General features: G+C 35.8%; 1 long non-coding RNA gene across 3 annotated transcripts in view; it reads left to right on the top strand.

Annotated features, from left to right (window-relative positions):
• The window catches only part of LOC125256647, a 54839-nt gene that overhangs the window by 38252 nt on the left and 1591 nt on the right, over nucleotides 1-14996 (top strand). For 2 of the 3 annotated variants that reach the window (XR_007182158.1, XR_007182156.1), the window contains 3 exons: nucleotides 435-495; nucleotides 632-815; nucleotides 2221-2341. The exons of the other annotated variant lie outside the window; for it this stretch is intronic. This is a non-coding gene — a long non-coding RNA (uncharacterized LOC125256647). The remainder of the gene's footprint in view (nucleotides 1-434; nucleotides 496-631; nucleotides 816-2220; nucleotides 2342-14996) is intronic. 3 annotated transcript variants of the gene reach the window in all.

The raw sequence follows: 14996 nt of genomic DNA, 5'->3' as shown, positions 1-14996 counted from the left end.
TTGAGTAACAAATTTTTAGCACAACCTCTCTTTTGTATTGTCCCTTTGTATTGACATTCGTGCACAAAGCAGTCCAATGTGAAATGATTCACGCAGACATAAACAAATTTCGGTAGAGTTGAGAGAGTATTTCAAAAACAAAATGAATCCACCTCGTCTTCAGCGGCTCAAATTTCGGGAGTAAATGTGGATTAATCCATCCAGCTAGAGAACACCTAAAACGCTTGGGAGACATTCTCATCAGTGCAGCAATGGCGGACTGTGTACAACTTGCTGTGAACTCTCTCAGGGCGGTTCTGTGTTAAAACGGCAGTGTCTGTCAACATTCGTGGGCAGGGCCAGTGGCTAATGAAATGAATTTTGCACTTTTTAAAAAAAGCAATTCACTACACTAATTTAGCAAAACATGCCCCTTTGCTCTACTCTTGCAACAGATCCACTACTGTAACACAGAAACTCTACCACACCTACAGAGATCTCACCAATATTGTGAAGGTGAGCATTCGTCAACCCTGTTTTTCCTCTGTTTTTACCTGTTCCCTCAAAAGGTTAACAGAGAGGACTCGGCGAGGCACTCACTGAGCGGCACAAGTGATTGCCGTATTAATTGCCTCTCCCATTTCTCCACAAGGTCACCCCTGTCCACTGGAAGATAAGACAAAGTAATTCTTCTGTACTACACCAGAGCACAGCACATCACAGAGCCATTCAGCCTGAACCAACGAGAGCAGGGTTGGGGAGGGGTGAGGTTTGGCACAAAGTGGCTTACCTTTCAAGAGGCTTGACATCCGCAACAATACAGACCTCATTAAAAGGTAGGGATATGCCCTCGCTGGCCAATTTAAAACCTCTGGTCAACTGCGCTGTGACTAATTTGCTATCAGCATCAGTGACGCCTCGCACAAACAGCTAAATTATGGCGGCAATTTTAAGTGCAAAGTGACAAAAAACCAAGGCCATTTTTGGTATAAATTTTATTAAGGATGATTTTCTGATCCATTCGAACTCTCCATATGAAAGACAATCATGGGTCAGGGCTTCTGGTGGGGAGGTATATGAATTATCTCTCTCCTCCAGCTCTCTGGAGCTTCTCTCTATGAGGTGAGAAAAGCCTAATTCCCACCTGACAAAGGGACAGATTGGATATGTTCTTCGCCCTGCCCCAGATAGTGCTGAATACCATAGAGTCATTTCAAATGTGAAGTTGGACAATGGCAGTCATTACTCATTCCTCCTCTGGACAACCTTGAAGACTTTGCCAGAGTTTTGAGAATGGGGGGATGGTGGTCGTCTTCATGCAAGTTCTAACTGAATATGGCTGAATATATATATAAGCGATAAATGTATTTTGCATCTCTTCTGACCATTTGTGACAGCATTATTGACCTCATGTGTGATTTTAAATAGTTGATTATACTGATGTATCATATGATATTGCATAATACTATGGCCATGCAAGTTGCCAGTGTAATACTATAAGGCAATGTAAAATGGATTTTAATGAATTGCAATATATATTAATGTTACTCTTTCGCCATATGATAGCCATAGTATAATACAGCCAAAAAACTTGAGTCTGAAATGTCTCTTAGTCCTCATATGGCCCTACAAGGTGAATAGTTCTTCCCATGTGTATGCGTTTCCCGAAATATAGCTTACTGTAAGCAAGCCAGCTTATGGGATCAGAATATGGACTGTTCTTTTGTGAATTTCCTTGAGGGACAGTACCTTTCTTTGGACGTCTTAAATTGATAACTGCTTAATTCACTGTACTGTTTGTGTTTACATTGTCATGTTTTGACATTTTGTCCATTTGTCACTGTGGCTGTCACATTTTCTCTTGTAGAATTTTTGCAAAGGGAGCTGTGAATCATTTCCAGCTACTGGTTACAATCACCAAACAGAAAAACTGTAAAAGTATTCCATTTTTCAATTCAGTTGATAGCATTTGCTCCAAGAATATGGGCTGAGACGCTGATGATGCATTCCAGATGCCCCTAAGTGACACTTTTTCTTGTTTAACAAGATGTTCAATGTCAGTAGTTTTTTCTAATATCATTCAGCCCACATTTTCCGAAACATTTGCCAAATCTGCACTTTTAGTCTGGCAGCATTGTAACTAATGCAGAACGAAATCTGACACACTGAGACTGAGAGAAATAAACTTGTGTTTATCTCTCTTGTGCAAACTTGAGTCCTGATATTTTTCCGTCTTTCCAGCTCTGGCTTCCACTTTCCAGCTGTCATTCATTTATTTGCACAGAAGGACAGATGCCAGCAATCAGCATTTTCCACACAAATCTACATTACTCCAAAATTTAAGATGTCTAATAAAATTAAGGTATGATTTTATTATATTTATTCCCAGAAAGAGCAATATTTAGGCCACTGTTACCCAGAGGCTCACGCTCTACACTACATTACATTTGCTATTTGATTTTCCCCTAAATCTTCCATTAAGACATTGATCATGCTTTCAAGTGAATGTGCTCCAAAGATTTGATATTACCATTAAACATCCCCTTTGACTGACACTGAATAAAATAAAGTAATAATTAAAATAATTTTATTTTATGCTTGCCCCTCAGCCATCCTAGAGAGGAAACTGGAGGAAAAGGCAACAGTTTTTTTTTTTTTTTTTTTTTTCTTGATGTGGAGCCTCCTTTTGGGTTTTGTTTTGTTTTATTATTATTTTTTATTTTATTGTTTTTATTTTATTATTTTATATGTTGTTTTATTTTTTTATTTTTTTATTATTTTTTCTTACTTTTTTATTTGTAAAATTACAATCATAAATAAAATCATGAATATTAAATAAATTATCATGCTTCTGTATAAATATACAATTATTTCATTGTTTAAATTAATTTAAAGGGTTAGTTCACCCAAAAATGAAAATTCTGTAATTTATTACCCATACTGTTTCACACCCGTAAGACCTTCGTTAATCTTCGGAACGCAAATTGAGATATTTTTGTTGAAATCCGATGGCTCTGTGAGGCCTTCATAGGGAGCAATGACATTTCCTCTCTTAAGATCCATTAATGTACTAAAAACATATTTAAATCGGTTCATGTGAGTACAGTGATTCAATATTAATATTATAAAGTGACGACAATATTTTTGGTGCACCAAAAAAAACAAAATAACGAATTATTTAGTGATGGCTGATTTCAAAACACTGCTTCAGGAAGCTTCGGAGCATAATGAATCAGTGTGTCGATTCTGCTGTTCAGAGCGCCGAAGTCACGTGATTTCAGCGGTTTGACACGCGTTCCGAATCATGATTCGATACGCTGATTCATTATGCTCCGAATCTTCCTGAAGTCGTTATTTTGGGGGTTTTTTTGGTGCACCAAAAATATTCTCGTCACTTTATAATAAAATAATATTGAACCACTGTTCTCACATGAACTGATTTAAATATGTTTTTAGTACATTAATGGATCTTGAGAGAGGAAATGTCATTGCTGGCTATGGAGGCCTCACAGAGCCATCGGATTTCAACCATAATATTTTAATTTGTGTTCCGAAGATCAACGAAGGTCTTACGGGTGTAAAACGGCATGAGGGTGAGTAATAAATGACAGAATTTTCATCTTTGGGTGAACTAACCCTTTAAAATAGGTTTAGAAGTTTTTTAAGATGTTTACTATATATGAGAAACACAAATATTGAAAATATATTTTATTAAACCGTACATAATAAAACTTTATATTTTAAATTCTACATTAATTTAATGAGTCTAAAGTTGCATTAGTGAACAGATCGGGACTGTGAGATTACGAGAAACACAAATATTAAAAGTATATAGTATATTATAATATTTAATTTTTTTGTTTTGAGTAAATTTAAATGAAATAAAATTTTGAAATGTCTAAAACTGTGTTAGTTTAAACAGTGTCAATAAACTGTATTTTATTATTTTATAATTTATTATTTATTTTTTTAATTTTCCTGCTGCTCAGCCATCCTAAAAGAAGATTATGTATTTACTGGCTGATGTGGAGCCTCTTCCTGTAGAGTCCCAGGGGCATCCTTGATGCTTGGGTACCTATGGTGCTTTCGTCCCGCTGCAGCCACACCTGCTCCGGGCCTGCTGAGCACTGGGTCCCCTGCCTCAGTCTCAGCACAATGGGCTTCATATGCTGCTGATCTGTGACACATCTTCACCAAGCTGTGCAAATACATGCTTAATTTGAGACCGTTTAGGGACCTCAAGACCGAAAGAAATGAACTCATTCTCATGCTTCCAGAATCAATACCAGCACTCCGGTCAACATACCGGCCTGTGCGCCAAACTAGCCAGACGGATGCTAATTTGACTCACCTGGTACATTTAGTTTGCCGTTCTGGAGTCCGGTGATCATTTCGCACAGTGAAATATTTCAAATCAAGCATGTGTAAATATTAGAGAAGACAAAAATCTCCAAGTGTTTAAGATGAGCTGAAGTTCAAGGTGAAATCAGAGAGCCAGTTAGCCCTGAAAAATGTTTACTTGTGGCAAGCCTCCATGAAGGGCTGCGACGTCCTACAAGGCCACGGTCTGTGCTCCTTGTTTGCGCAAGCTGCACTGAGTCACAGTGGGTTCAACAGGGGTCTGTTTTTTCATGCTCTGCCAAGCACCCCTTTGACATTTAGCTCTGATACAAAAAAAATGCTATGTGTTCTGTTGGGCTTAGACTTTCACAAAGCACATTTTTGAGGGGACGATACCATACGAGATTGCAGAACAGTGGCAGAGAAATACTGGTTAATTTAAAGCCAATAAACGATCAGTAGTCTTGCATTCCATTACTAGGCTTGGTCTTTGATGATCATTTTAAACAGGTATTTTAAATACAACTTTGCATGATTTTGCACATATATATATATATATATAGCCAGCAATAACACCCCCTTTTTCAACGCACAGAACGCTACTAAAGACATATTTAAAACAGTTCATGTGACTACAGTGGTTCAACATTAATATTATAAAGTGACTAGAATACTTTCTGTGTGCCTGAAATAACAAAATAGCGACTTTATTCCACAGTATCGCGTGATGGGCGATTTCAGAACACTGCTTCATGAAGCTTCAAAGCTTAACGAATCATTTGTTTCGAATCAGTGGTTCAAATTTCACATCATTCTCTCATTTTGCTGTAATCAGTCACTCTATCATGGATTTTTTCTTTTGCTACTGGAGCAAATAGGGATATAAAAAATGATATTTGCTGTCATATCCCATTCACCATTATAGTTTACCTAACTATGATGACTTCTGCTTTTGAAAACCCTGGAAATATAAAAAGGGTCCATTAGGGCTGTCCAAACAAGAGGGCACTGCACCTGGGACACTCTTGCACCCTGGTGTACCCGTCTTGCTACATTCGCTGATGCAGTCGGATGCGGTGCTTTTGGCTGCAGACGAGTAGTTGCGTAACAGTATGGTCATAAAACAGCAGGGTGCATATTGTACTGCATTTTTGTCGCAGACTTCCACGTCTGTTAACGGCAGACAAACTGGAGTAGCACACTGAGAGGAAGTTTGCGCAGCAGACATGCAGACAACCTTACTGGCCATCTTACATCAGAGAACGCCCACCCACCAAGATCAAAGTCGCCGTCTTGCTGTTCTGTCTGTTTTTACACCACTGTCTCCTTTTTCATAACCCAGCACTGAGCAAAACCATAGATATACACCAGACTTCATATTTAATGGCTTGAGATATTTGTGGATGTAAAAACTTGATGCATAAGTAATAAACATGTCATTCTTTCAAATAAATCAAAATTAGTTCATAAAATTCAAAACAATAATATTGCGAGGGATTTTCTAATGGATTACACATAGATATATATATATATATAGATTCCACATTTGACTGCTCCAGACATACTGACGCAACATTTCAGATGTTGAAAACTTACGGAGATTTAAATTCCTGAAGAAATGGGATAACCTTTCACAGGTGAGAATGTGTTGGTATATGTATTAAGTCAGTATCACAGGCTTTTAAACTATGGTAACTTTTTAATGTTGTGTTAACTAATGCCGTTGTCTTGTTGTAATGTGTTAGTTTAGCAAAAGCATCCACTGAAGTCTTTTGCAGATACAGATATTCATAGGTTGCAGACGCTTTGACCGTTCAAATAAGGTGGAGGGCTTATGCATAATGGCCCATAGAAACAGCTGCTAATGAGGCATCTATATATATATTTATCTATGGGATTTCATCCATGTCATCAGCTCATAAAAGCATCCTCAACACATTCTGGAATTACAATGCTCTTATTTAGCACTACCATAAAGGACCAGGCTGTATTAAAAAGACACTAATATTGTGTTTATGTTGCACCGGTCAAATTATACTGACACCTAGTGGTGTGGATGCAGCATCATGCAAATTTTTTAGTTACTGATGTCATTCAGCTATTGATGCCATTGTAGAAGCAGCTATTCACAGTAACATCATGTCTACACCTGACACGACAGTTGTCGCGCCATACCGCAAAGCTTGAGGCTGTCTACACTGTTGCAAATCCATTAGTTCTTTGTGTCACAAGTAGCGTGAGCACATAAAATATGTCAGAAATGGAACAGGGCATCAATTTTCTGTCAGAGATTTGTCATGCTACGGCTTGCTGCATCCAGTGTAGACAGCATCCCTCATTATAATGGGTTCTGTTGTCTTTTGTCACGTCACGCCACTTGCGTCTGGTGTGGACACGATGTAAGCCAGATTCATTTATTCTGTGAGTAAATATACCAGAATTACCAAAATAATACCAGAAGGGTTACTGATACAAAATAGAGTGGTGCAGGTATGATGTCACTTTGTAGGCCAATCGGCAGCTTTTTCCATATCACTGTAAAAAGTAATACGCTATATCTACTCCGTAAAATTTTGGCAACAGATTACAAGCAATATTATTAATTAAATTCAACAAATAGAATTGAGTTAGAATTAATCAAATTAATTCCTTAAATGTAAAATTTAAACAAAAATATCTGAATAACAGACAGACGTCAAAGATTAAGAACTCTTTAATTTTTTTTATTGCCAACATTGAAGATGATAACAAGTAGAATCACTGAAGGAAAGAGAAACACAAGAATTAACAGAGGTTTAGATGTTGATGTTGATTTTATTTAACATATTTAGTCACCACTATGGTGATCGGTGTTTAATTTAGTTGGGCAGTTTGACTCTGCTTTTTATGTCAATTTTGTGGTTTTTGTAATGGTGTTTGCCAATTTTACACATTTTAAATGGCTGACTTTTAAGGAATTTATTTGATTAATTCTAACTCAATTCTTATATGTTGAATTTAATTAATAATAATTGCTTTTTAATCTGTTGCCACAATTTTATTGTGTAGATAGAGCGTATTTTTACAGTGTAGGCTTTTGGATTATTGCAAAAAAAAAAAAAAACAAGCTCTTTGATCAACAAAATTTATGATACTTCCATGTTTTGTCCATCAAGATAAACACCGATGAACACCATTTTTTTATGAATTTTGAAGCCTAAATGCAGTCGCCTGAAGTAAAAAGCTAAAGGTAGGCTATAAACGGACTACAGCACGGCCCCATGAATTCAACGTCACCACCACTAAGCTTCCGACAACTCTTTCAGTTTTTATGTAAAATATTTTCCCATAAAGTTTGAGTTAGAATAGTTTATAAGAGCACAATTAGAAGCATAACAAGGCTGTAAAAGCAGACTGAGCTTACCTGTTCGGCGTGATGATGTCTTAATTGTATGCGCAACATTGACGGAGTATTTTGAGTCTCTTTCACACTGGTAAGAAAAAAACCGAGGTGGTATCGCCGGCGTGACCGCCGACCCGAGGGAGTTAATCTCCCAGACTGCCTCTGTAGTCCCATTTAGCCACTTGTTAGCAACCGCCATTTTCAAGACAAGTTTAGAAAAATCACAAGTGGGGTAATACTGATGTAATTTATGTCGTGGAATTAAATGTGAAACCTTATTTCAGCCATTTAATCTCATTCAAAAAACACACTGACTTTGGGACGATGGGACGATGGAACTGGAAGTGCTAAAATGCTAACTCGTTTCCGCGTTTTGACCTACAAAGTGTTGTCATACCTGCACCACTCTGTTAGCAGATTTCAGCTGGTCATGTGATCTCAAAATGGCGGCCCCATTGAAGTGACTTGCTTCATGTAAAATAAAATAGCTTTTATTATGTTACCAGTCATTATTTCATGTGGTATATTTCATATAAAAATACTTAACATTTTTAGAGAATAAAATATTACTTAATTTTTTAAAAATATTTATTTTATTTTGTTTCCAAAATTTAAATATATATATATATATATATATATATATATATATATATATATATATATATATATATATATATATATATATATATAATGTTGTAATTAAAATAAAACAAAATTCCTGTTTAGAAGGTTATTTTGAAGGTGTTTATATGAAAAACGTCTAAAGGTGCATTAGCAAACAGAGCATCACTGTGAGATTAAGATTAAGAAATGTTAAAAGTATATCATATTATACAAATTGTTATAAAATGATTATTATTTTTAAATTCTGTTTTAGTTTCAAATTCAGAGGGTTATTGTCAAGGTGTTTGTATGAAAAACATCTAAAGTTGCATTAGTGAACAGAGCATCAGTGAACTCATAAGTACTGTTCCTTACGCTCATCTCATTGTTGCATTATCTCTAATATTCACTGTATGTATGGCAGGTTCATTATTAAAGCCACTTACAGTAATCTCATCCATCTTTTAATTTTTTTCCCCGCTTCTTAATTTTTTCCCCTTCTCTCTCTCTTTCTTGAGACTGGTTTTTGATTAAATAAAAAGCCGAAGGGATGGATATGGCTGTTAATTGCATGGGGCTGATGTGAGAGCTGAATCAACACAGAGGAGAGGTCATTAAACCCAGCCGGTCCCCTCCACTCCGTTTGTCTGACTGCACTCCCCCCATCTGTTGTGCAAATTCTGCCTTTAATTTAACTTTGCAGTGTCTGGTTGCTCCAGTCCACCGGAAATAATCTCCCCCCTTCATCTTCAAACCACTGTTATCCCCCTGCTCTTATTGTGCAGTCACGTAGCCCCATTGTCCAACTACCAAACTTCAATTAAAAGAGGACGAATATATCTGGGCATTCATCAACTGATTCATTATTCTGCAATCCGTCTCCCATCATGGTTATTTGGATAGGTTGATTAATCTTTCTGTCATGCATCTATAAAGATATATGATGATTACATATCAAAAAAAAAAAAAGAAAAAAGAAAAGAAAAAAACATCATCAAGGCATCACCAGAGTTTCATAAAGATTGGTTTTCCACTCTAAAACAATCATTTCAATCTGGAGAATGTAATTCAGAGGGTGAGACTCACATAAAACTCCATCCTATTATCATCTTTGATTACATTTAAGTGTTTGTGCGGTGCTCGTTGACATTATCGGAGAAAAATGTGTTGGACTGACCACACGAAGACTGTCGGACGATCTCATATTTCTGCTGACGGTGAAGCCTCAGCTGCAGAAGCAGCCTCATTGTTTGCTGGGTCTAAAGGGAAGCATTGTGCTCAACATGTGTTTCTAATGAAGGCATCAGCGCAGCGCAGGACTGCTGTGCCGCACCGCAGAACTTCAGAAACAAACTGAGAGTGACAGAACCGTGAAGGGAGGGAGGGAGAGAAAGAGCAAAAGAGGCATGTTGCAAAAGCTTATGATTTCCTTAGGCAAATTCCTTCACATCATCGCTTTAAGACATTGCAGAACTTGTCTCTTCGAACACAAGAGCATCTCTTGTTCTCTCTGCCGAGGTCATTAGAGAGGAAGTTGAGCTTTTTGAATGAGAACTTTTCAGATCTGATTTCATTTCTGAAGTAGTGCTATGTTTCCTTATAAATAAAGTACTATGCAGGTGCCATGAAATTCATTTATTCAAGAATACCATGGAATAGGTCCAAAAAAAAGGTACATTTCGGTAGGAATTAGATTTGATTTTGTTCGTTTTCAGAAGTGATGTCACTTTCCAAATGTCCAGACGTCCACGTATTAGTTTCATCATAAGCCAATTTGCCTGTTATTGGAAGTAAATTGAACAGAAGCGCAGAAGTGAGTCCATAAGGAGCCATTTCAGTCCGTCATGTTATGTTCAAGCTTCATTGTGCAAGTTAAACAATTCCAGACTGAATCAAATCCATCACCGTCTGCCAGACTGAGGAAGTTTAAAGGAGCCACAATAAAATACACATTTCCCTCTTATTTTAAATCATTTTCTTCTCGTATGTATTTCTTGTAAGCTCCATTCTGTTCAAAGTAATTCTGAGCACATTTAAGTGATATGTCATGCTGAAGCTTCATATATACTATAGTACGCAGCAGTGCTTTCCTGACTGCTTCGGATTCATATGCATGCAGCGCAGTCGTGAATATCTCTACGTTGGCTGATCCGATTATTGTCTGATTATGGGTGTAATATGTGCATGTGTAACATAAGAGTAAAAAAACTTTTATTATTTAAGAATTAAGAATATAGCATGTTTGTAGAATGTGCAATTTCATTTTTGTAATATATATATATATATATTTATTCCTGTGATGCAAAGCTGAATTTTCAGCATCATTACTACAGTCTTCAGTGTCACATGATCCTTTAGAAATTATTCTAATATGCTGATTTGCTGCTAAAGAAATAGAAATATATTATATTAAAATATTATTATAAATAATACCTTTGAAAACAGTTGTGCTGCTTAATATTTTTGTAAAAATCACATTCATTTTTTTTGTCAGGATTCTTTGAATAGAAAGTTCAAAAGTGCAGCAATTATTTGGAACATAAATCTTTTGAAATGTCTTTACTGTCACTTTTAATTAATTTAATGCTTGGGACAATAGTGTACATTAAATATATTATTTAAAATTCATGTTGTTTCTAAAAAATTTAGTAAAAACCTTTTAAATGTAGTCAGATAACTGCACAATTTGCAATATAACAAGTGTTATATATTTCTTGTTTCTTAAAGTAAAGGTATGGGGCAGAATATTACAAGTTTAGAAAAGGTTATGTTAATAAACTGACCAAAGATGACCAAAAATGACTGTACATATTTTTAAAAGCAGCAAAAATGGCCCGTATATTTTTAATGAATAAATATTTAAAGCATTAAAGTAATATTAGACTAAATGGTAAAAATTATAAATTATTTAAAAATAAAATTGTGGTTAAAAAAAAAAAATACATGACCCTTTTAAGAAAATAATCAATTATTGTTTCTAAAATATGATTTATTGTAAATCGCCTTTTCTATCATTCCACACAAGTTTTCATTAAGTGATCATTTTCTGATTTATTAATCCTCATCTTTTCAGGGCAGCAACACATGCTGTTGTGATTATGTATTGGTGTTTGTTTGCTGTTGTGTGCTGAATCTCATAAGTGCACTTGAGCTACTGTGTGTGTTTGAAGACAGGCCTGTGAGTCGAGTGTGTAAGTGGGAGGACAAGATGCTTCACTGTAGAGAGCAACTGGCTCTGGTCCCACATATCTGGTGACTCACCAGGCCTCTCCAGCACTGATCCCTCTGCTCTGTGTGTGTGTGTGTGTGTGTGTGTGGGTGGGTTGGTGGTATGTGTGACTGTGGTTCTGCATGTACAGTACATGTGCACGGATCCCACAAAATGATCATAAAACCACCAGCCGTGCTCAACCTTTGGTATTAGTGAAATCCAAACAGAGAGATGTGCTCCATTGAGAGGCGTCCTCATTAAGAAAAACCAAAAGAACCTGACCAATATATTATATTACGCTCCGAATATACCCACTCTCTCCGCAAAACATTTATACTCTCTCAGACATACATTTGCAGTTGGTTTGATTAGTGAGGCCGGATACATTAAGTATAACTAATCATTCCTCTATTTGATCCGGTTTGGTTTGGATGAGCAGAGTGAAAAATAAGGAGACCGTTGTTTCACAGGCATTACTGTTAAGTGCTCTAGTGTCCTCTAAACACTAACACAGGGAAATAGGATGATTGCATGATTAACCGAAATAAAAATGGCTTAGTGCAATTATCAGATTGCGCAGTCTGTGATTTAATTCAATAAATATATATGCGCTGCATGTTTCAGAGTAAAGAGCACTGTGTTCAACAGCTCATGATCCATTGTTTTCAATGTCTCAGAGAAACCATCTTCCAAACTTGTCATGAAAAGTGCTTAGACTGGCTGTTGTCAATAAAAGAGAAGCTTTAAGGGCTAGCTGAAGTTTTTCCGACAAAAATAAAAGTTTGATGGTTTAACATTTGGAAATGACAGCCATACAGTATATAATTATTCTTAAAGGTATAGTTCACCCATTGTACTGATCCTCAAGCCATTCTTGATGTATTTGACTCTGTTCTTTCAGACAAACACAATCGGAGATATATACGGAAGAGGATTAGGGCCAAGCAATAATAAAAAAATAAAACCATCTCGAGATTAAAGTTGTTAAATTTCTAGAAAAAACTCGTTAAATTTCGAGAAAAAAAGTCGAAATAAAATGTTGAGAATAAACTTGTTAAATTATGAGAAAAAACTTGTTAAATTTAGAGAAAAAGGTCGAGATAAAATGTTGAGAATAAACTCGTTAAATTACGAGAAAAAAGTTGTTAATTTACAAGAACAAATTTGTTAAATTATAAGAAAATTGTCGTTAAATTTCAAGAAAAAATCGAGATAAAATGTTGAGAATAAACGTATTAAATTATGAGAAAAAAGTCGTTAAATTATGAGAACAAATTCGTTAAATTATGACATTTTTCTCATAATTTAACGAATTTGTTCTTGTAATTTAATGACTTTTTTCTCATAATTTAATACGTTTATTAATTCGTTAATTAATAAATTTAACGAATTTGTTCTCATAATCTAACGACTTTTTTCTCGTAATTTAACGAAGTTTATTCTCAACATTTTATCTCGACTTTTTTCTTGAAATTTAACAAGTTTTTTCTCATAATTTAACGAGTTTATTCTCAACATTTTATTTCGACTTTTTTCTCGAAATTTAACGAGTTTTTCTCGAAATTTAACAACTTTAATCTCGAGATGGTTTTATTTTTTTTATTATTGCTTGGCCCTAATCCTCTTCAGTAGATATATTCCAAGCTCTTTCAAGCTTTATAATTGTAGTGAATGGGAGTGCGATTTTGAACACCGATTTTGATTTTTTTTTTTTTTTTTTTTTTACAGAAAACCATTGCTTCGCTTCAGAAGACCTTTATTACCCCCCTGGAGCTGTATGGATTACTTTTATGATAGATGGATGCAGTTTTTGGGGGGCTTCAAAATCATACCCCCTGTTCACTGCCATTATAAAGCTTGGAAGAGCCAGGATATTTTTTAATATATCTCTGATTGTGTTCGTCTGAAAAGATAATTATATACACCTAGGATAGCTTGAGGGTGAGTAAATCATGGGGTAATTTTTGGGTGAACTATCCCTTTAAATACTCTTATTGTACAGTGAAATATTACAATAGAAATATTATTTTAAAAAATATATTTAGTTGTAATAATAAATAATAATACTAATACTATTATTATTATTATTTTATATATATATATTCACAAAATTTAGGCCAAATTGTGCAGCTCTACAAACAAGCAGACTACACCTGGAGTTAAAAAAAAATGCAAATCCCAATCACATTTTTTAAGTGCAGTTGCAGATTTTATGAATCCCCACTTACCGCAACTTTTTGAAAGTCACCTAGCTGCTTGAACTTGACTACTTTGAAAAACAAGCGAAATATGGCCGACGTTGCCCTCCGTTGACCCCTGCATTAATAAAACAGACACCATGTCTTCTGTTTGGCATCTTTGTGACTTCTGAAAGAAAAGAGAATCTGAATTTTTTCAGAGCTTGAGGCCAGTGGCGTTTTCACGCCAGGGTTATTAATCTATGATTTTCATCACAGCTGGCGACCCCTTCACCTCCATTATAATGCGCTCTTTGTAATTTCATAGTTAATATTCAATAGCCACTTGTCCTCTGTTGCTGAATTGAGAGAATATCTGGATGGGATTTGTGTCCTAGTATGAATACACTCATGAGAAAACGAGAAACTGTACAAATGCATTGTGTATGAAGATACTGGATTCCTCAAAACAGATGCAGATGTTCAAGAATATGTTTAACCTTTCCCCTCGACTGAATGGATCCTCTGTTTCATGCAAACATTTAGAGACCAGAGCTGCTCTGACCACCAGGTTAAAACTGTGAACTCCCTATCTATAGATGTGTGTGGTTAAGACTCAACCAGGGATAGAATCTACCACCCACAACCATATTTATAGAACCTACACTTGAAAGAGAGAGAAAAACAAGGAGAGAGAGTCAAAGTGAGCAAGAGATGTAACAGAGAAGCTCTTATCACATACTGCACTGTTGCCTCGAACAGACATTCCTCCTCAACGACTTTGGCAGCCTTTTAAGAGCCTATTAAACCACACTGTTTTCTGTTGCCCAAACCTCACAGAGCTTTCTTGGGCAACAGAAAAGAGGTTGGAAGCGATGTTTGTCCAAGCAGCAGTCTTTATCACACAACTTCACATAGCTAATTGCAACATAAGATGAAAATATGAGGACTATGCGTAACAAATGCTAACAAGATGCCAGTATGGATGATGCAATTCGGTTATGAGCAAATAAAGCAGACACCGTTTAGAGAACTGATGTATTTTTTCCAGCATGAAAGGACCTTTGTGGTTTTTGTAGCATTTTAATTAATATTAAAATAAATGTAAATGTAAATAATTTTAAGACTTATTGGGGCCCTCCGGTTACCTTAGGGTATGTTTACGCGACAACATTGTACTTAAAGTTTTTCCTTTGTGTTTTTGAAAATTTTGCATACAGAAGACAACATTGTCAAAACGATCCCCATTCGCACGGATCCGCACTTATTATGCATGCCAGTAGTTGGCGATGTTAGAATTTGC

The sequence above is a fragment of the Megalobrama amblycephala genome, linkage group LG21 (assembly GCF_018812025.1).
Source record: "Megalobrama amblycephala isolate DHTTF-2021 linkage group LG21, ASM1881202v1, whole genome shotgun sequence".
Taxonomy (NCBI): Eukaryota; Metazoa; Chordata; class Actinopteri; order Cypriniformes; family Xenocyprididae; genus Megalobrama; species Megalobrama amblycephala.
The sequence above is the reverse complement of the archived record's forward strand: the minus strand, read 5'-3'. Positions and strand labels throughout refer to the sequence as shown.